This window comes from Mirounga angustirostris, unplaced genomic scaffold, assembly GCF_029215605.1.
Source record: "Mirounga angustirostris isolate CCGP_5_RB_7025 unplaced genomic scaffold, mMirAng1.0.hap1 SCAF_13, whole genome shotgun sequence".
Taxonomy (NCBI): Eukaryota; Metazoa; Chordata; class Mammalia; order Carnivora; family Phocidae; genus Mirounga; species Mirounga angustirostris.
Window position 1 is genome coordinate 108,683,865 of NW_026991721.1, and position 20,298 is coordinate 108,704,162.

The window sequence follows — 20,298 nt, forward strand, 5'->3', positions numbered from 1 at the left end:
TCCCAAGAAAGAAGAACAACGCTGGCAGCATCACATTTTCTGATCCCTCACTGTATTACAAAACAGCATGGTACTGGCATAAAGACACTTAGATCAATGGGAATGGAATAGAGAGCCCAGAAATAAGCCCACGTGTGTGCAGTTAGCGGAGGAAAGGGTGGTTTCTTTAGTAAGTGGGGTGGGAAAACTGGATATCCACCCGCAAGAGAATAAAAATGGGCCCCTATCTTACACCACTCACTAAAACTAACTCAACATGGATTAAAGATTTAAATATAAAACCTGAAACTGTGAAACTCCTAGAAGAAAACAGATGGAAGAAGTTCCTTGACATAGGTTTTAGCAATGACCTTTTGGACATGATGCCAAAAGCACAAGCAAGAAACCTAAAAAGCTTCTGCACAGCAAAGAAACAATAAAGTGAAAGGAAATCTATGAAACACAAGAAAATATCTGCAAACCCTATGTCCAACAAGGGGTTAATACCCAAAATATATTAGGAACTCAATAGCAAAAAAAAAAAAAGTATTTTGATGAAAAATTAACAAAAGACTTGAATAGAGTTTTTTTCCCCCAAGTAAGACTTACAGATGGCCAACAGACACATGAAAAGATACTCAACATCACTGATCATCAGGGAAATGCAAATAAAAACCATAGTGAGATACCACCTCACACATGCCAGAATGAATATTATTAAAAAGACAAGTGCTAAGAAGAATTGGTGAGTATATAGACAAAAGAAAACCCTTGTGCCCTGTTGGTGGGAATGTAAATTGCTACAGTCATTATGGAAAATGGTATGGAGTTTCTTCAAAAAACTAAAAATAGAACTATCATATGATTCAGCAATTCCATTCTGTGAATATGTCTAAAGGAAATAAAATCACTATTTCAGAGTTATCTGCCCCCCACCATGTTCACTGCAGCTTTCTTCATAATAGTCAAGACATGGAAACAACCTGCATCCCCTGAAGAATAAATAAATGAAGAAGATGAGATATACCGCATTTTCTTCATTTATTTATTTTGTTGTTATACACACATGCACGCACACGCACACACAGAAAGGAAAGAAGGAAAGAGAAAGAGAAAGAAGGAAATCTTGCCATTTGTGACAACTTGCATGGACCTTGAGTGAAATAAGTCAGACAGAGAAAGACAAATACTGTATGATCTCATTTTTATATAGAATCTAAAAAAAGCCAAATACAGGGACACCTGAGTGGCTCAGTTGGTTAAATGTCTGCCTTCGGCTCAGGTCATGATCCCAGGGTCCTGGGATCGAGTCCCGCATCAGGCTCCCTGCTCAGCGGGGAGCCTGCTTCTCCCTCTACCTGCCACTCCCCCTGCTCATGCTTGTGCTCGCTCGCTCTCTCTGACAAATAAGTACATGGAACTTTTAAAAAAATAATAAAATTTAAAGAATTTTAAAAGCCAAATACACAGAAACAGAGAGTAGAATTGTGGTTGCCAGGGAGGGAGGGGCAGGGGAAATGGGGCTATGTTGATCAGACAGTACAAACTTTTGGTTATTGGATGAACACGTTCTGGGATTGGAGTTACAAGCCTGGTGACTATAGTTAGCGATACTGTATTGTACACTTGGAAGCTGCTCTGAGAGTAGAGCTTAAATGTTCTCAAGCTAACAAGAACAAGATGATAATTACACGCAGGGAAAGGATATGCTAACACCCTGACTTTGGTAAACACTTTGCAACATGTATGTGTATCCAATCATCACACTGTACAACTTAAACTTACACGATGTTATATACTAGTTATATCTTAATGAGCCTGGAGAAAAATAATAACTTTACTGCTGAATTGTATTCTATTGAACTTTCCCTTCTTCACATTCCTTCCTTGTCTCTGCGAGACCAGTTCCTCTAAGTTTTTCTTTCTTCTTAAGTAGGGAAAGAATACATTTATTATTTGGATGGGAAGGTACAAGAAGATGAGAGCGAGGCCAAACATAGGAAATAATGCACAATCTTTCTCGGAAAGAAAGGAGCTGGAAGGCAGGTCAAAGCATCTCCAGTAATCTCCCAGGGCAAACCTGTCTTGTTCAAACCCAATGGATGCTAGGAGTGTGAGAGTCCTGGGGAAATGCCACACTTTTCTTGAAAAGCAGAGGGAGTCTAATAGATCCTATAGTTTCCAGTAGAGAGGATGTTGTCTGCCCCCACCCATAGGCTGAGCCACAAACGATGCAAGCTGTCCTTGTCCTCATAATGCTTTGGAACTGAGCTGGGCATGGTGTCATCCTCATCAGAGGTTGATAAAGAGCATGTATAGTTTCATACCAAAGGGCTAAAATATTGGAAGGAATTGAATTCTCTGGTGTGAGCTTCCATGCCACTAACAATTGGCCGCTCCCATGGAGGGCCGTCGGCCCCGGGTTTGGGTCCCAGAGCTCCTCTCCCAGGTAGGTCCTTGGATTCCGTCAGGCATCTAGGTCCTTTGACTCCGTCAGGCATCTAGGTCCTTGGACTCCATCAGGCATCTCGTACTGTAGCTAAGCCAGCTGGCTGCAACTTACATTCTTTTCCCATTCCTGCCCAGCTCTGTTTCTTTGTACTCAGCCCTGTTTTGAGTATTCCATGGTTCATCTCAGAAAGAGATTATCCAGGGCACGTCTCTGATGTCTGGTTACCATGCCTGTCTCTGCTCTGCCCTCCCAAAATAAATCCTTGGCTCTGTTTCTCAAACCTTGAGGCTTTGTCACTTGTGAAGCTTGGTGGCTACCCTTCCCTAGGAGCAAGCATTTCTACCCCTGTGGTGCCTCCTCACTCCTGCTGGCTCTCCCCTCTCTCATGAGTCTCCCGTGCTGGATGGGATGAGAGACCGTGGATGGGAGCGCGCAGCTGAAACAGTTAAAGCATGCCATTAGAGGACAGGTCTCCTGGGGCTGAATACTTGCTACACAATTACCCAGTTCATCAATATTAGTAAGCTTCTACCCCCACTGTTCCCAATGTGCCAGACCACAGAGGAGACAGACCCAGACTCTAAAGAGTTTATGAGCTCATTGAATACATGGATAAACAGGAGAGTGAAAAGTAATTAGACCTTAGTTCCAGGCTGGACTCTGACCCTGTGTGACCTGAGACACTTTTCTTTCCTGTGGCACAAACATGTAAAAATCTATGTGGAATATTGTGAAGGCTGAATAAGAAGATGAAGAGAAATCATGTGGTGCCTGACAGACACACAGTGAAAAACTCCCACTCTCTGAGCAATGTGTCAGGAAGGTCCAGCTATGTAAAGAAACTATGTTGAGTTTTTCCACCAGGGAATGTGATGCTCACCATTAGCTCCCCGGGTGGGGGGAACCTGGAAGGGCCCCCAGGGGGCGGGCAGCCTGGAGATTAGCAGCAGGAGGAGGCCCCTATGGTCCTTACACTGGAGGCAATATGGAAGAGTGTGTGTTGAAATCAGAGTCACCCAGCGACTGATGGAACCGCAGGGACACGGAGCGGAGCTAGAGCCACAGAGGGGATGCTCACTGCTGGACCAGGAGCCCTTGCTACAGAGAAAGGGGAGGAAATACTCTGCTTTCTCCTCTCCTCCTGTACCCCCAGTCTTCAAGGAGCGCTGAATCCATTAGCTGAGTCCCACTGGAAGCTGGCTTACTTGGAGCTTGGGAAGTGCGGCAGGAAAGACTCACCCCTCGTTTCCCACCAGGTGCTGAGCTGCTCTGGGGCAGGACATGGGACCGAGCAGGTGTCTGGTGCAGGGTAGGGGCTGAGTGTGTGTTTGCCAAATCACTGTCATTAAATAAACTGCACAAGGGTCTTAACAATGGGGTCACAGGGGGATCCTGTTTCTGTCTCTTCTGTTTCTCCTGCCAATCATCCACACAAGACTTGAAGCAGTATGTCTGACGAACACCCTCGCGCCCCTCGTGTTCTCTCTCCTCGTGATCAGAACTCTGCCGACCACTTTTTAGACACATGGAATTAGCTTCTCCGAACCTCAGCTTCCGCATTCTTAAAGGGAGCTGCCCATGATTACGTTCAGAGCCTTGTGAAGGTTGAAGAACATCTCAGCTAGAAGTGAATAGCAATTATTAAGCATTTACTATGAGCTTGGCACTGTTCGGCTGAGCCCTTAATCTGCTAGAACCTCACCTATTCTCAGTGGGTCTACACTTGGGACTGCTTCCCTTGTGGTGTGTGCAAGGTCTCCCTGGATGTTAACTTAAAGGCAGTTGGCTAAGTGTCCTTCAGCTACTCAGCTCGCCATACCATCACGATGAGCCTTTAACAGTTCTTTTCTTTCAGGATGCCTGGCTAGCTCAGTCGGTTGAGCGTCTGACTTCAGCTCAGATCATGATCTCAGGGTCCTGGGATCGAGGCCTGCATCAGGCTCCCTGCCCAGTGGGGAGGCTGCTTCTCCCTCTCCCTCTGCTGCTCCCCCTGCTCGTGCTCTCTCTCTCTCTCTCCCTGTCAAATAAATAAATAACGTCTTTAAACAATTCTTTTCTTTCATTTATTTCCTGTGGCACAAAGTCCTGCTGGTCTTCCTCTGAAACATGCCTTGCACCCCATCCCTTCTTTCTAGTCTTGCCACCGTGTGACTACAGGCTCTTATCCCCATGCTGGATTATGCAGTAATTTCTTCATCTCTTCAATGCCGATATTTCCGTTCTTCCATTTCTGCACATGCCTGCTGGATTAATCTTCCTGAATCATTCCCTCTCAATTTTACTTTGGTCAGAATTATGGTTACAAAATTTAGGATTTCAAAGAGTGTTTCCATGTAGCATCAAAAACAAAATAAAGTAAAAGCTAAAAAAGTATGTTTTTTAAACATTTTTATGCAGTGATTTTGAAGATAGCAGGATAGACATCTTTTAGGATATAGGATATTACATCAATTTCATACTTTTAGTTTTATGTAAAATTCATTATTTTTTCTAACTGGGATCATCAAAAAATTTACCATAGATCAGTACTCAGAAACACTAAAATATACAACTCTTTCAACAGGTGTTCAGAGCTAAGGGCAATCTCTGGGACGCCTGGGTGGCTCAGTTGGCTGAGCATCTGCCTTTGGCTCAGGTCATGATCTCAGGGTCCTGGGATCAAGTCCCGCATTCTTGCTCAGCGGGGAGCCTGATTCTCCCTCTCCCTGCCACTCCCCCTGCTTGTGTGCACACGCTCTCTGTCAAATACATAAATAAAAATTAAAAGAAAAGAAGAACGAAGGGCAATCTCCAAAACCAGCCCCAGTGAGTAGCTGGGGAAGTGCGAGGATAAAGTCTGCTGAACTAATCTCTCTGCCCCCCTCCTCCCTCTACAGCCCCTTAAACTAATGAAATGTCTCATTGTGTCCCTTCCTATCTCCGATCACATGCACCTGCCTGGCCCATCACTGGGATTGGGGTAAAGAAATATGGAAAGGCCGTGTAACCCAGATCATGGGCTCTGGGCTCACACAGCTCTGACAGGAACCTCAGGTCTTAACTGTCTGACAGGCACACTTCTTAAAACATCAGAGTAAAAATGTCTCATATACGTAGTTCCTGGTATATCCTAACTGCTCAAGAACTGGGAGCTCCTAGGGCGCCTGGGTGGCTCAGTTGGTTAAGCAACTGCCTTCGGCTCAGGTCATGATCCTGGAGTCCTGGGATCAAGTCCCGCATCAGGCTCCCTGCTCGGCAGGGAGTCTGCTTCTCCCTCTGACCCTCCCCCCTCTCATGTGCTCTCTCTCTCTCTCATTCTCTCTGTCTCAAATAAAAATAAAATCTTAAAAAAAAAAAAAGAACTGGGAGCTCCTATATTATAACTTTATTTTGGGACATGAGAACAGGAATGAGAAAGGTGAAAGTTGTTTATAGGGGCGTGGTCATGAACAAAGGAGAGTTAAATATTCTGAGCCCTGCCTCCTTCACTTCCTTCCTCTTGAGCCATTTTGTCGGAACCTACTTCGTTGACAATACAGAGTGGAAAGTATGTGTGCTCTCGCCAGTATACAGAGAGCCAGTTCCTGATTTTTCCTAACATCTATGTTGGCTATCACTAGACCAATGACGTGTTTATGGCTTATGCCGCATAATTTCAGAGACACAAAAATTAATCTAAAGTCTTCCCTTAAGTATTAATTCTGTGTATATGAGAAAGAAAGTCAAGGCGGATGGGAGCAGGTAAATCCAGGCAATGAGGATGCTAGGATTAGTGAGGGAATGTCCGATAAATCCTCCAAGGGAGGCTCCAAGGACTAGGTTCTGCTTAAGCAAGATGGAAAGGTCACCCTTGCTTATTTTTGCTGCTTCAGGGAGAGAAGCAGCAGACTCACATATATTTAAGGGCTTAAAGCAGAATGAAGTTGAGACTGTCTGGGTTATCTGGCTGCTGGGCTTTTTCAGCGTTGCTGGATCCTAAACAGAGTCCATCTGTGTGAAGTGTTCAGAACCAACACTGAGAAAACAGAAGACCCAGAGCCATGAAGACTGTAGAAAACAAACCAAATTCAAGAGGGCTGATATATAAGGTTTGTGTAAATATCACCTGTAAATGTCATAAAACAAGGCACATCCTGAGCCCAGCAACTTAGGAACATTAAACTCTCTTCCTGAAACATCTGTGAATATGTGAACTTTGGACATACACTCTAAGAAAGAGAATTTCTATTTTCAGTCCATATTTTACAATGATGCAGACTGATCTAATATAATTGGTCAAGTACTGATTTGTCCAAGATCTAATTTGAGATATTCACATAATAGCATCATTCCTTAAATATGTGTGCGTGTGTCTAGATTATCAGCGTGCCCGCTGGGGAAGACTGATGGCGGGGGGCTCATTTCCTCCCCAGCAGGAGGAAATATGGCAGTTTGGAGAGTATGAGGCCTGTAATGACTCTCTTTTCACACTGCCAGTGTGAAAAATGGTCTAAGGAAAAGGAGCTGGATGGAGCACAGGCGGACAGCGATAATCACTTAGATGAGACCGTGAGCCACGCTGAGGTGGCTACCATGCCCTACCCTCTGCTGGAGCTCTTGGTCCTCTGGATGAGCAGGATCCTGGGTCAGACCAGGAAGCCTGGAAGGCAGGGACTACGACTAGTGCAGCAATGTGGAGCTGGGAATAGCTTTGAAACCCACGCTGGAAGCCCCCAGAGCAGATGTGGGTGCTGCAGAAAGGCAGGATGAAGAGTACGAAAGCCTCTTGCTCAGAGCGGCCCTGGAGAAGTCCGCCTGCTGACCTAAAAGGACCACTGCAGCTTCTGCCTCCCGCGTGATCTTTCGGGGGCAGGAGGGACCCACCAGACTCCCCTCCCCACTGTGAGCCAGGGCGGGCCACCCTCCAACCTGTTCTATCTTGAATCAGAGCGTAGATCACCATGCTAAGACTTAGGTGTGAAGAAAACAGGTAAGCAAAACCTAAGCTAGAGAACCACAAAATAAAAACTCAGAAGTTTCTGAGAGGTTTCTGTATTAGCAAAACAGACACTTGAAGCTGTTATCAAGGTAATTTAGACCATTCTTACCAGATCCATGTACTGCAAAATATGGCTTTTCAAAATATTTTCATTTGGCAGTCAGTTTAATTATCAATTTCATCTTGCTCAAAGGGGTTTAGTGTGAAGGGTGGGAATGAGCTCTGGAAAACATTGTTAGCTTAGATCACACCACTTCACAGTTCCCAGGGTCTTGGAAGTAAAATAATCCAACATGTTCATTTTGTAGTGGAAAGGGGGCCCAAAGACACGAAAGACACTTAGTCAAACACATAACCCATTCATCTATTCCTAAATATTTGTATGGTCTTCAAGGTGCCAGGTATGTGTATCCAACAGTGACAAAGCCAGGACAAGATCTGAGTATCCTCTGCCCTAACCTAGTGTTCTTACTGCCAAACTGTAAGTGCTGGGTGACCATGAAGGGCCCAAATCCTTCTGGTTCCACTGTCTCTCTCAGAATAAAGACGGTACCAAGTAGTGCTTTTATTAAAAAAAAAGTAATTGAAATTCTCCCTGGCTACTGGACCAAGTCAAAGAAAATCTATACCACATTGCCATAGTCCAATACCAAATTCTCTGTCCCTATCAGATTTGTTCTTTGCTAAGAATAGATACTAGGAAACAGTAGCTGGGTCACTCACACTCTGTTGCTCAGTTTGGAGAGTATGAGGCCTGAGGCCTGTAATGACTCTCTGACAAGTGAGCGAATTCCCTGAGCTACCTGCCTTCCTGTCTCGCCGCAATAAATCCAGTGCTCTGCATCAGGGATGGAGGGCTATGAAAGACCTGCATAGCGGTGCTGGGTAGGAAAGGCTGCAGACCACAGGGAAGGTACACAATGTGAGGCAGAAGGAGGAAAAAAAAGTCAGAAGAGGTAACATGTAGGGCTTTGAGCCACAGTAAGGATTTGGATTTTATTTTGCCAAAGAATAACAAGATTGATCCATGGCTTTAAAAGATCTCTCAGGGCGCCTGGGTGGCTCAGGCAGTTGAGCGTCTGACTCTTGGTTTCAGCTCAGATCATGATCTCAGGATCCTGGGATCAAGCCTTGTGTCGGACTCAATGATCAATAGGGAATCTGCTTGAGATTCTCTCTCTCTCCCCCTCCCTCCCCACACTCCATCTCTCTCTAAATAAATAAATCTTAAAAATAAATAAAAGCTCTCTCAATAAAACCTAGTGCAATATATAACTGAAAATTCAGCAGTGCGTTTCTATAATAAGTTAAGCAATTGTTATTGACCACGTATAGAAAAGATGGAATTTCATTAACTGTGAAATTAAGATGAAAAAAACAAAAATGTATTTCAAGTGACCAAATACTAGAGAGGTAAAGAGAGAGATTGTGGTAGGTCTAATAACCTCCTCCCACCTAACAGAGTCCTTCGGGATCCAGCTTCAGGTTTTCTTAACAATATATACAAAGGCTCATCAGTGTAGCAGTGAGAACTTAGAAAAAAATTTTTCAGAGGAAAAGCAATAAAGTTATGGCTTAAGTTCAGGTATGATCAAATAAGCTGAATTTATGACAAGTGACGTATCTTCCATCTGCAGGAGTCAGTGGGGCTGCGCTTAGCAAGGGGAAGGTCAGGGAAGGTGGAGAACACAGGAGTTCAAGCCATCTTCTGTATAAGAACTTGGATGATTATCTTCTAAGGCTTCACGTAAATTCCCTCTCATCACAAATGCCTGTAGTTAATAACTTTTGAGATTTCTTGACTTATTATAATGATGAGAAGGCAGACAGGTCTTCAGAGACCCTAACTTCTCACAGGATTTGGGGATTACTCAAGTTCTGCTTGAGACTTCAGGCAGACCTGACCTTCCAGAAAGAGTTTTCTCTTAAGAAAGGTTACACTAGGGGTGCCTGGGTGGCTCAGTTGGTTAAGCGACTGCCTTCGGCTCAGGTCATGATCCTAGAGTCCCAGGATCGAGTCCCGCATCGGGCTTCCTGCTCGGCAGGGAGTCTGCTTCTCCCTCTGACCCTCCCCCCCTCCTGCTCTCTCTCTCTCATTCTCTCTCTCAAATAAATAAATAAAATCTTTAAAAAAAAAAAAAAGAAAGGTTACACTAAGGAACATGGGAGGAAACACCGGGAGAAAGGAAATTTATTATTCCTTAGATTTTAATATTCCTAGATACTGTATATTCTTTCTTTTTGGTGGGATTCTTGGTAGATCAGTGATCCCTTAGATGTCCGTAGGCATCAGGACGGCACTGTGAGTGAGAGGAAGACGTGAGAAGGCATCGGTGCACCTGAAGGGTTTCTGGTTGATGATGTAATCGTACTCAGAGAGCCTGGAACCAGTCGGTGCCGGCTTGGAAGACGGTATCTAGTGGTAGACGAAAAATCAGCATTTTTTTCAAATGACTTGAATCAGAACACGTGAGTCAGGACTCCTATCCATATTCATGTTTTCAAGCTCTGTTTCCTTCTGGTCCATTTCCTGTATTCATACCAGAGTGCTATTTCTAGAACCTAATTCTGTCCCTTGCCTGCTTAAAACTTTCCAAAGACTCACCGTACACTTGAGCATAATGACCCAACCCCTGGGCATGACTCCATCCTGCACCTTTCCTGTACTACCCTGTCTTTTGTATCTTAGAGATACTGAACGAGTTCCCTGACGATAACATTGTCTCTGATTTTGAGGGATTTGGACAGATGCTTTCTCTGCCTGAAACACCTCTTCCTTCCACTCTTCACCTAATTAACTCCAAATCACTCTTTATAATCTGACTTGGAAAAATCTTCATCCAGGTTCATCCCTGAACCTTCATCTCTGAACATGAATGAAGCATTTTCCGAGTCAAATAGAATTAAGATTAAAGAGGGTTAAGATTTCTTACTATTGCATAACTTCTCGTGAGAAACTTTATTAAACATATTAGTCTTTGTCCTCATTAGGGATGACATAGTACCTGGCACCTAGATGGAACTTTTAAGTGTTTATTGAATGAAAGGAGAAATATAAACAAAATTCAAATATTCAAACCCCTGAGACAGCCACTTTTCAAAAATTTGAAAAAGTTCTAGCTTACAGTAAACAGTAGAAAATTATTAGAACCATAAGACATCATTCTTAACAATTACGATACAGCCATACAATGGAATACTATCCAGCCATCAAATATGCTATTATAAGAGAATATCTAAATCACATGTGGGGATCTTTATCACTTGTTAGGTGAAAAAAAGGACACAATCACTATCTACAGACTATGCCATTTTTGTAAAAGAAAAGTATAAATGGAAAGGTAAAATTTTGGAGGGATATATATCAAATGTCAACAATGGTTGTTTTGGGTAGCTAGGATTATGATTTTTATTTTTAATGTTCTACCTGTTTATATTGTCTAACATAAATATTTAGTCTATGATATAAAAGAAGTTGTAGGAAATAGAATGAACTCTCTGCGAAGTCCCTCATGAGGAAGGTTCTAAAGAGGGACTCACGCTGATCCCTTGGCTTGTGAACCAGTGAGGATGTGAATGTATCAGGACTCTTCCCATGGCTCCTCACATCCTCATGCGGGGTGGGACATCCAGCTCAACAAGGGAATCATGACGTGGTGTGTGTTTGGTGGGAAGAGGCCACGGGAGTTTTAAACTTGTACACCTCAAAATCGTTACGGTCCTTGAGAAAAACACACCAGAAGTGAAAGCCACCCAAGGACTCCCCTGTGGGTATCGTTTAGCCATGAGAATGTGTTTCTTTGTCCTGTGTCTCTCAGAGAGTAATTCCTCCTTAAGATTCCAGAGTGTGAATCCCACACCCTCAGTCACAGCAGCTGCTGGGCTCTGGCATCGAGGGTCCACTCCCCAGGCTAAAACCTCGTTAAACACTGTAGGGGACACACAGCCAGAACAGGGTTTGTCCTAGATTAAGGAAACTACACGGGCATATCAACAGAACAGTTTAAGAATCCTGGGTAGTTTCATCTCAGATCTGATCATCTTACAAGTCTCCTTGACCTACACAGATAAACACATGGAACTGTTGCCTCATTTGCTTCTGGGCCAGGAAAATCTTGAGAATACACATCACTATTTTGTGGAAAGTGTATTTTACTAGTTTCTGAATGACTACTAACCCTTTATATATTTTTAAGATTTTTAAATAAAAAAGAGAGAGATGGAGAGAGAAAGAGAGAGCGAGACAGTGAGCACCAGCAGAGGGAGTGCCACAGGGAGAAGGAGAAGCAGACTCCCCGCTAAGCAGGGAGCCCCACTCCCCTCCAGGTAAAGAAAATGGAATAAGACCTCATGTAGGAGGATATGAGGTAGCAAGAGAGATTTTGAGTTTAGACAATATTCAAAGAAACAAGAATCTTCAGGAAGATACTTCTGAAAGGGACGTTAGATTTCCCTGGGAGTCAGGCAGCCCCTTCATTCTCTTCCTGCCTCAAATCTGTGCCCCAATCAGACCAAACTCTCCACAGTCCCTGGACCTTCCATGCTGCCTGAAATAATCCAGTTACTCCCTCGTCCTGGCTGGGAATTACCCCCACCGCCTCCCCTAACTGCTGGCAACCAGCCTCCTGATGTTCTGATGTCTCCTCTGATAGAAAAGACTCAGTCCCCACCCCAGACATCTCCCTACCACTTTGTTTGCCTCATTATGGATTCTGTCACAGGGCGTTTGCTTTCCTGGCAAACCAAAAAACAGCCTGACCATGTTAGCGGTTCACCTTTGTGGTCTCAGATGGTTCCAGACATCAAGTGGAACTCAATTCATTTTCTAAAAATAGACTTTAATTTTTAGAGCAGTTTTAGGTACACAACAAAACTGGGAGGAATTTACAGAGATTTCCCATATGTCCCTCACCCCCACATATGCATAGCCTCCCCATTGTCAACATCCCCAACCAGAGTGATAATGTTTGTCTTAATCAAGAAGCCTTAGAGAGCCCAGAGTCCAGAGTTTCCACTGAGGCTCATTCTTGGGGTGCATCCTATGGGTTTGGACAAATATATAATGACATGTATCCACCACCATAGTGTCATTAATAATAGTTTCGATGCCCTAAAAATCCTCTGTTCTGTCTATCCATCCCTTCCTCCACCCTCACCCCCTGGCAACCACTCATCTTTTTACCTTCTCCATAGTTTTGTCTTTTCCAGAGGACCATAGAGTTCCAAATCACACAGTATGTGGCCTCTTCAGATTGGCCTCTTTCACTTAGTAATATGCATTTAAGTTTCCTCCATGTCTTTTCCTGGCTTGTTAACTCATTTTTTTAGTGCTGAATAATATTCTATTGTCTGGATATACCACAGTTTATTTATCCATTCACCTCCTGAAGGACATCTTGCTTGCTTCTATGTTTCCACAAGTATGAATAAAGCTACTATAAACGTGCAGGTGCAGATTTTTGTGTGGACGTAAGTTTCCAACGTCTTTGTGTGAATAGTAAGGAGTATGACTGCTAGATCATTTGAAAAGAGCATCTTTGGTTTTGTAAAAAACCATAAAACTGTCTTCCAAAGCAATTACTATTTTGCTCTTTGACTTAGCAATGAATTCCAGTGGTGTGTAGTGGTATTTCTTCGTGGCTTTTTTTAAAATTTGCATTTCCTTGATGACATGATGTGGAGCATCTTTTCATATGCTTATTTTCCATCTGTATATCTTCTAGGGCAAGGTGTCTGTTAAGATCTTGGCTCATTTTTTAACTGGGCTGTTTGTTTTCTTATCAATTTTTAAGAGTTCATTGTGTATTTTATCAAATATGTCTTTTACAAATATTTTCTCCAAGCCCGTGGCTTGTCTTCTCATTCTTTTTTTTTTTTTTAAAGATTTATTTATTTATTTATTTGAGAGAGAGAATGAGAGACAGAGAGCATGAGAGGGAGGAGGGTCAGAGGGAGAAGCAGACTCCCTGCCGAGCAGAGAGCCTGATGCGGGACTCGATCCCGGGACTCCGGGATCATGACCTGAGCCGAAGGCAGTTGCTTAACCAACTGAGCCACCCAGGCGCCCCTGTCTTCTCATTCTCTTGACAATGTCTTTTGCAGAGCTGAGAATTTTAATTTTCATGACGTCCAGCTTATCAATTCTTTCTTTCATGGATTGTGACTTTGGTGTTGTATTTTTAGATCACCAACTCCAAGGCCCTAGATTTTCTCCTATGTGATTGTCTGTATGTTTTGTAATTTGCACTTTATATTTAGGTCTGTGATCCATTTTGAGTTAATTTTCATGAAGAGTGAAAGGTCTGTTTATAAATTCCTTGTTTGTTTGTGAATGTCCAGTTGTTCCAGCACCATTAGTTGAGAAGATTCTCTTTTCTCTCCTGTATTTCTTTGCCCCTTTGTCAAAGATCAGTTAACTAGAACTGCACGGGTCTATTACTAGGTTCTCTGTTCTGTATTTTGCCACAATAAAAAATGGTGGCATTAAGAAAAAAAGAAGTATATTGTTTAATCTCCAAGTATTTGAGGATTTTTTAGCTATCTTTGTTAGTGATTTCTAGTTTAATTAAACTATGGTCCGAGAGCAGACATTATATGATTTGAATAATTTTCGAGTGGCTAAGGTATGTTTTATAGCCCAGTATGTGGTCTCTCCCAGTGTGTGTTCTGCGGGAGTCTGAGAAGGGTGTGTGTTCTGCTGTTGCCGGAGGAAGTTGTCTGTCGATGTCCACCGTACACAGTTGTTGAGTTCAGCCATCACCTTAGTGATTATCTGCCTGCTGAATCTGCTCGTTTCTGAGAGGGCTACTGAACGCTCCAGTGGGCCCATCTGTTCTTCCTGCAGTTCTATCGAGTTTTTACCTCAAGTATCCTAACGCTCTTCCGTTAGACACAAGCATGTTGAGGACTGCTATGTCTTCTTGGAGAACTGATCTCTTTATCATTATATAATGTCCTTCTTTGTTCCTGACAACTTTCCTTACTCTGAAATCTGCTGTCAGAAATCAACAGGTACTGCTTTCTATTGATTAGTGTTAGCATGGTACATCTTTCTCTATCCTTTTACTGTTAATATATATGTGTCCTTATATTTAAGGCAGGTTTCTTATAGAGGACATCTTTCCATCTTGTTTCTTGATCCACTCTGACAAACTCTTTTAACTCATGCATTTAGACCACTGATGTTTAAAGTGATTTTCTATATAGTTGGATTAGTATCAACCATATTTTATTGTTTTCGTCTGTTGTTCATGCTCTTTTGTCCTGTTTTTGTCTTCCATTGTTTTTCTGTCTTTTGTGGTTTTCGCTGAGGAATTTATATGATTCTATTTTCCCTCCTCTCTTAGTATATCAATTATATTTCTTTTTTTAATTTTATTTTATTTGGAAGAACACTTGATATGTGATCTATCCTCTTAACAAATTGTTAATTGTACACTATATTATTGATGAGTTATAGTTGTTTTTCCTTTTTTTAGTGGTTGCCCTAGAGCTTATGCTATACATTTACAACTAATACTAGTCCACCTTTTTTTTTTAAGATTTTATTTATTTGAGAGAGGGAGAGTGAGCAAGAGCATGAGCAGGGGGAGGGGCAAAGGGAGAGGGAGAAGCAGGCTCCCCGCTGAGCAAGGACCCTGATTTGGGGCTCAATCCCATGACCCTGAGATCATGATCTGAACTGAAGGCAGACGCTTAACCGACTGAGCCACCCGGGCATCCAAAAAGTCTACTTTCAAGTTACACAATACCACTTCATGGGTAGTTGTGAGTACTTTATAATAACAAAGTAATCCTAATTTCTCTCTTTTGTCCCTTGTATCATTGCGGTCACTCATTTTGCTCATCCATAAGCATGTATATACACATAAGCATACATAATCAAATACATTGTTGCTATTATTATTTTAAACAAATTGTTATCTGTTAGATCAATTAGGAATAAGAAAAATAAAAGTTTTTATTTTACCTTCACTTATTCTTTCTCAAATGATTTTCCTTTCTCTATATAGACCTGAATTTCTGACCTATATCATTTTCTATCTACCTAAACAACTTCTTCTAACATTTCTTGTAAGGCAAGTCTACTGGCAACAAATTCACTTACTTCCCAGTTTCTGTTTGAGAAATTATTTTTCTTCACTTTTGAAGGATAATTTCACAGGGTACAAAATTCTAGGTTGGTCGTTTTCTTCTTTCAACACCGAAGATTTCACTCCACTGTCCTGTTTGCATGTTATCTGAGAGGCTGGATATAATTCTTATCTTTGCTCCTCTCCTAGCAAGGTGGTTCTTTTCCCTCCTCTGCCTTCTTTCAGTATTTTTTATCTTTAATTTTCTGTAATTTGAAAATTAGATGTTTAGGTAGTTTTGGAGGCATTTGTCCTATTTGGTGGTCCCTGAGATTCCTGAATCTGTGGTTTGGTGTCTGACATTAACGAGAGGAAATTCTCAGTCCTTAATGTTTAAATATGTCTTCTTTCTCTTTCTTCTCCTTCTGGTATTCCCATTATGCAGAAGTTAAACCTTTTGTAGATTTTCTACAGTTCTTAGATATTCTCTTCTGATTTTTTCAGTTTGATTTTTGGTTTTGGAGGTTCCTTTTGAGATATTCTCGAGCAGAGATTCCTTTTCCAGCTGCTTCCAGTTTAAAAATAAGCCAATCAAAGCCATTTTTTGTTAGTGATTTTGATTTCTAGCATTTTTTTATTCTTTCTTAGAATTTTCATCTCTATTTTTACACTGCCACACGTTTTTGTATTCTACTTTATCCATTGGAGCCCTTAGCATATTAATCATAGTTGTTTCAAGTTCCTGGTCTGCAAATTCCAACATCCCTGCCGTGTCTGGGTCTGGTTCTGATGCTTGCTCTGTCTCTTCGAATTTTTGTTTTGGTTTGTTTTTACCTTTTAGTGTGTCTTGCAGCTTTTTCTTTATTGATAGTTGGACATCCACTAGGTGAGTAAACTGTTCCAAACAGGCTTTCAGGATTGCGGAGGTTCTACAGTCCTGTGACTAGGCCTCAGTCTTTCACAGACCGTTGCCTCTGGCTATGAACCAAACACAGCCTTCTCCGTCTCCCCCTGCTCCCCTTAGCTGAGATAGGCAGCTAGACCAGCTGGAGCTGGGTATTTTCCTTCTGCCGCAGACTTACGGTCTGATAAAACACTGGCAGGTGAAGCTCTGCTTAACTAGTTTCTCCTGAGGGTTACCTTATTAAGAAGAACAGAGTGCTCTGGCATATTTTAAAATGGTTGCTTTTCCCCTCCCCCTGCAGAAAGCACTGGGGGATTTTTCTGATACTCACTGTGAGAGTTTCAGGAGGTAAAATTCACAAAATAAGGGCCCTCCCCCCCCCCCCCCCCCCCACTATCTGAGGCCCCTGGAGTTTTTATTTCCCAGACTTAGCTCCACTGTGCCTCCAGCAATTTGTTAATTACAGTTTCTTTTTTTTTTCCTCTCAGCACAGTATCCCATGGAGGTTTCTGCTCCAGCGAGTTGTGATTCTCTGGAGGTTTGCCCTGCAACCTCACTTCTTTTATGAATTTAAGAATTGTTGGTTTTTCCATTTTCTCAGTTTTTACTTGTTAGGCCAAAGTGGTAACTTCCAAGATCCTTATGTGTTAGACCAGAAACTGGGAGTCTCAATACATTTCAAAAAATGAGAACCATCTGGGTTTGGATTTGAGGGGATGATCAGAAATATACAGACAAAATTAAAAAGAATTTTTTCCCATGCTGAAAAAAAAACATTTTTTTTTTCTAACTTACAACTGTTAATTAACTCCTAGAGTTGACATCCTTATCTATTTCCAGTGCTTACAGAAAAAGACATTGGTCACCCTGGAGAGGGCCCACGGGAGGAAATGTGTTATAAACTTTCCACCTTTTTATTTTCTCTGTGACAGAAACTGAGTTGTCTTTGGAATGTAAAACCTTTTCAAATGTATTTCAGGAATATCTTTGTATCATTTAGCTGGGAAAAAAAACAAATTTTCTCTTTCCATAGTTCCCTCCAATTCCCAGGGGCCTTCTAGGGCAGAATCACAGACTAAAAATAGCATAGACTAATTTGGGCTCACTTAGGCAAGCTATTTATCCTGTTGTACATAGTTTTTTTTTTTTTTTCTTTTCAAACATCTAGTCATTCCATTAATGCTATGAAAAAATCTATGTGGTATGAACAAGACTGCTATACCTACTGAGTCACTTCCTTGAAAGTAGTTCTCAGAATTCAGCTTATGTTGAGCATCTATTACTTGTCTCTCCAATTATATTTCAATACACACGGTTACCGTGTCATAACTGTGAATGCTTTATCATCTGCCTAATTACTAAACAACAAGTCCAATTACGCACATTCTTAACATCTAAATATTTTGGTTCTAACTAAAGAAAATTAGGTAATTTTATACATTTTCCTTTCTTTAATTTCTGGATTTCATAGATCTCTCTATATTGTGCCTTGGAGTCCAGATGTTTCCTTGGTGTTTATTTCACACATATACATTTTATTGAAGTGAAGATGCTTGCTTCATTTTCTTCCTTGCACACTGGGATGATCATTCATTAATCCTTCATCCATGCTTAGATTTTTTACTCATTATGTTTTCTGAGTTATTCCTTCAAATCTTCAAATTCTCCAGGGGTGCCTGGGTGTCTCAGTTGGTAAGTGTCTGTCTTTGGTCCAGGTCATGATCCCAGGGCCCTGGAATCAAGTCCTGCATGGGGCTCCCTTCTCAGTGGGGAGTCTGCTTCTCCCTCTGCCCCTCCCCCTGCTTGGGCTTTCTCTCTCTCAAATAAATAAATAAATATTTTTAAAAAAGAAAAAATTCTCCAGAAAATATCTATTCTATTGCCTCTTATAGCTTTTTATGAAATTCAGTTTGCGATGCGAGTGGGATGGCTGGAAAGACTAATGACAAGTATATACTTGCCATGGTTAAGTACCCCCTGGTTAAATACTCTTTTAATCACATTTTTAGTGACTGTTCTATCTTCTAGCAACTTCTTGATGGGGTTTTGAATATAGGTGAGGTTCAGTGGGGTGGAGTCCAGAGCTGACAACCAAGAAAGGATTCTTGAGTCTTTGAATTCTTTGGTGCAAAATGGTGGTTTTATGAAAGCACGGGGACAAGACCATGGGCTGAAAGAGGTACTGCCCCGGGGTGGTGAGGGGTGGCTGATTATATACTAGGGGGTTGGGGGAGGTAAGGAAAAGGGAGGTTTTCAAAAGAACTTTCATATGTTAAAGAAGATTCACAGGATACCTGAGGCCCTGCCATTGTCAAATTAAGGCTGCTCTTCCCTCTAGCAAGGCATTAACATGAAGACAGTGGGAAGCTTCCTGGAGGAATGTCACACAGATCCCACCCAGGAGAGCGTGGGGGGGGGGTGCCTTTTGCTCCCTCATCATCCTGACTCCCATCTTACTTTATCACCCTCATCTCAACACATACCAGGTTTAGTGCATTATTTTTTCCTAAGTTAATAAAAGTTAAAGTGGTTGAATCAGTAAGATTCAAGGCATATTTTTAAGGTGGCAAATAACCCTTGAATACCAATTCTATGCCAGGCACTATTCTAGGCACTAAAGATTCAGTGGTAAGACAAAAAAGTCCCTGTACTCTTGGATCTCATAATCCAGTCAGGGAGACAATCAAGGAACCAATTAGCATTAGGTGCTATGAAGAAACTGGGAAAACAGGTTAGAGAATGATGTCTTGAATTTTTCCTTCACAGATACACTATTTATGCAGGGAAGACTTCTCTGATGAGATAACAAGTAAGCAGAGATATGAATGAAGGTGAGAAGTGGGCTGTGCAGATATCTCCATGGAGGATCTTTCCAGAGGGAGGGAGCAAGAGGGAGGGAGTAGGAGAGATGGAGGCTGAAGCACTCTCGGTCTGAGGAACACAAGAGAGGAAATTGAAAGCAGAACCACACTTGCAAGTCTCTGAAGGGATCACATCTGCTGATCCCCTTGGCCAAAGGAAGTCTCCCAGGCAAGCTCTGAATCTAAAGGTAAGGAAATCAGGGACGCCTGGGTGGCTCAGTTGGTTAAGCGTCTGCCTTCAGCTCAGGTCATGATCTCAGGGTCCTGGGATCGAGTCCCGCATTGGGCTCCCTGCTCCACGGGTAGCCTGCTTCTCCCTCTGCCTCTGTCTCTCTCTCTCTCTGTCTCTCATGAATAAATAAATAAAATCTTTAAAAAAAATAAATAAATAAAATAAAGGTAAGGAAATCAACTCCGCCTCTTTAGTGGGAGGAACTGCAGACACAGGGCAGAAAGCACAGACAGAGAAGCAGTGGAAACACTGGGACTCTCCTGGAAAGTTTTTACCCACATCCCTAATTATTCACTTAGAATAAAAACCCAAAACCTGAACAAATGACAAATAATCTTTTGAGTTTCTCCCTTAAAGTATTAACGCAGCAAATAACTTGTTTGATTTTTAAATATTAAATCCCCATTCTATTCCTAGGATAAAGTCAATGTGTTCACCATGCACATGATTTTTAGGAATTTATGTGTTTGGCTTGTTCGTATGTGTTAGGGCTTCTGGGTGGACTTCTGGAGATCCATGAGTGCACAGTAATGAATGAGACTGGCCTGTAGTCTTTGGTCTTACATTGTCCCATTTGTTCTAATATTAAGACTGTGTTGCTCCTGGGGCACCTGGGTGCCTCAGATGGTTAAGCATCTATCTGACTCTTGGTTTGGTTCAGGTCATGATCTCAGGGTGCTGAGATCAAACCCCACTTGGGTTCTGCACTCAGTGTGGAGTCTGCTTGTCCCTCTCCCTCCCCCTCTGCTCCTCCCCATGCTCGCTTGCACACAGGCTCGCTCTCTCTTTCTCAAATAAATAAATAAAAAGGACTATATTGCTTCTATAACAGTGATTGGAA